At 38.8% G+C, this 2,653-nt stretch overlaps 1 protein-coding gene across 2 annotated transcripts in view; it reads right to left on the bottom strand.

Moving 5' to 3' along the window:
- Window positions 1-1,007: 1,007 nt before the first annotated feature.
- LOC129833716 (rab11 family-interacting protein 4A-like) overlaps window positions 1,008-2,653 on the bottom strand; it is an 84,391-nt gene continuing 82,745 nt past the window's right edge. For both annotated transcript variants that reach the window (XM_055898492.1, XM_055898493.1), the window contains one exon: window positions 1,008-2,653. This exon is cut by the window's right edge and continues 2,739 nt beyond it. The gene's annotated coding sequence lies outside the window, so the exon portion shown is untranslated.

Below are 2,653 nucleotides of genomic sequence, written 5' to 3' on the forward strand. Positions count from 1 at the left end.
ACACAGACACATGGTTTGGTTCGTTAGCAAGCCATGTTAGCTTACTAAATTAGTCCGCTAACTTGACAAATTCTAGATATAGTTTACACTCAATGTATGTCAACCTGTGAAAATCAATTAAGTGCAGAGAAAAGTAGTGTGATGATTGTAGCTATATGATTCAAATCTAGGATAAGATATTTACTTGTCGTTACAGTTATCACTTACCGTCAGCTAGCTACCCTCTTCACCATTCAAAAGTTGGAATGTTGTGATTTACTGCTTGCCGCCGACGCGATCATTATAATTCTGTTGGAATTGTGCCACCAGCGACACGACGCGGTAGCGGATGGCATTACAACAGCCTTGTAAATGACTGATATCCGGCAGGGGGGGGGGGGGGGGGGGGGGGGCAAAATACATGCGTTTCTCAGTAAGACAATTGACTGACAAGTTTCCCCAATTGGCGGCGGAATTTGGCTCGCGGGTGATTTTATTTGACCCGCAATTTTTCTGATAATGTATTTTTGTATTTTATATTGTTGGACATAAAAGACTGCAAAAACACCAGCATATCAGCTCCAAGTGACTTTAAATTTGGAAATCTGTTCCAAAGTATTACCACGCATAATAGAGAGATATGTGATCCAATACAAACGTAAGCAAGATTTGAAATTATTATGTTTTAGTCATGTATTATACCAGTTTGGGCTTCTTGCAGTCAGTTTGCAGTTCACATGATAAGTATGTTCCGGCCCCTGTCTGAGTCTAGTTGAGGATCCCTGGCCAATAGTAATAGTATGTAAACACTGCCTGTGAGTTTTATAGGAACTAATTCTCTGCTGATTTAGAAATGGGACAAAGTACGCTAAAAATGTACATTACTTGTTAAGTACACCATTTCCAACGTCATACATTTAGCATCCAACTCATAACATGTAACATTCATAAAAATAGGCCTACATTTCACTTAAATAAGACATTGGAAATTGGTAAAGTATAATAAAAAAAACACTACAGCCACTCAGTCCTTGGCCAAAGCAAATTCATTTTATTTACATTTTCAAGTTTGTACAACATCCTATAAGTCACTGTCAGACCTACAGTACACGAGCAGAACAACATCAGTGATCTTTAGCGTGAGGTGAACACATCACGATATCTCCATCTAAAGGACTGACGGGCCTGTTCAAATACCTCACAGATGCATCCTCCCTCCCTCCAAGTCATCACTGATCTGACAATGTTAGACAGGTGTAAACATGATGGCAAACATGCATTCACTTATCCAATCCCTTCCTAATCAGTGATTATATTACCTCAAGGAGAAGATGATGGTAGGATGCATTGTTAAAGTACTCAAAACAGGACCTGAGATTCACAGTATTCAACCATAGGACTTTTCAAGCCTTGGCTGTTTTCAGTCACACAGAATTAGAATGATTCTATGATTCTAATTCCCTAGTTCCAGACTCAGCCTGTCGATGTTGTTTATCAGTCCCAGGATCGTCATCCTATAGTAAATACAGTCGCTACGACAACGTCATTAACATGTGCTATACATTTCCAGGTCACACAGAATATCATCTCTAGGATATAACTCCTTTTTTTAAACGGTATAAAATACTAGTTATTAGGTTGGATGAGTCAGTGGCACATCAATACAAACTGTAACTAGATCCTGTATAAACTTTACAATGTATGAAAAACGCTACGACCACGTGTTGGAAAGCAAACTGATAGAAAAAGCTCACTCACGATGACCAACGGACAAACTGAAAAACATGACTAGAAAAATAATCTAATGGTGACACCTAGTTGCTCATTTACAAAAGGCACAAAGAAAAACAAGAAACTGAATAAGACATGAAAAAACCATGAGAACATGAAAAAAACATGAGAAATCATGAAAAACCCATGAAAAAACGTGAGAAACCATGAGAAACCCATGCAAAAACATGAGAAACCATGAGAAACCCATGCAAAAACATGAGAAACCATGAGATAACTGCTCATTAGTGTAATTTGTGCAACGAAGCAAAACTAGTGTCAGTGTGACATCACACCGACTGTCTACACAGACTCTTCTTTAGAGACACAGTTATTAACCAGGTGAAATCAATGACCTGAAGTCGTGGCTATCTATCCATCTACAGTACAGTGAATTCAACAAGCTACTGTGGTGTGTGTGTGTGTGTGTGTGTGTGGCACAGTACAATCATGACATACACAGAAAAGAGCTCTCTCAATCTATAGGCGTTATAGAACCTATACTCTCTATATATGAGCCCCCCCCCCCTACATACACCCTAGATCCAGGGATTATCGTCATGGCGATTCATTGATTATAGTGACTACCATGTTGTTCTCGATAATGGACAGATCTCACCCCCACTGCTCTGACATCTCCTTACCCTCATTCCAGTCTGATCAAAAGACCGTCTGAACTTAAAACGTCCACAACGTTTATAATTTTATAGATCTGTAAGAAAAATAAACATTTAACCTTTATAGACATTGTCCTAACAACTCATGACACTTATTCTCTTAGAGGAAAATCTTAACTTCCATTTACGTAACATTTTCACCTCGTCTCCCATTTACATCAAGGCATGACTTGAGTGAACATTTTGACTTCAGTGGAACGTTAGGTTTCTCCCCTAAATAACTACCA

This window comes from Salvelinus fontinalis, chromosome 34 (genome assembly GCF_029448725.1).
Source record: "Salvelinus fontinalis isolate EN_2023a chromosome 34, ASM2944872v1, whole genome shotgun sequence".
Taxonomy (NCBI): Eukaryota; Metazoa; Chordata; class Actinopteri; order Salmoniformes; family Salmonidae; genus Salvelinus; species Salvelinus fontinalis.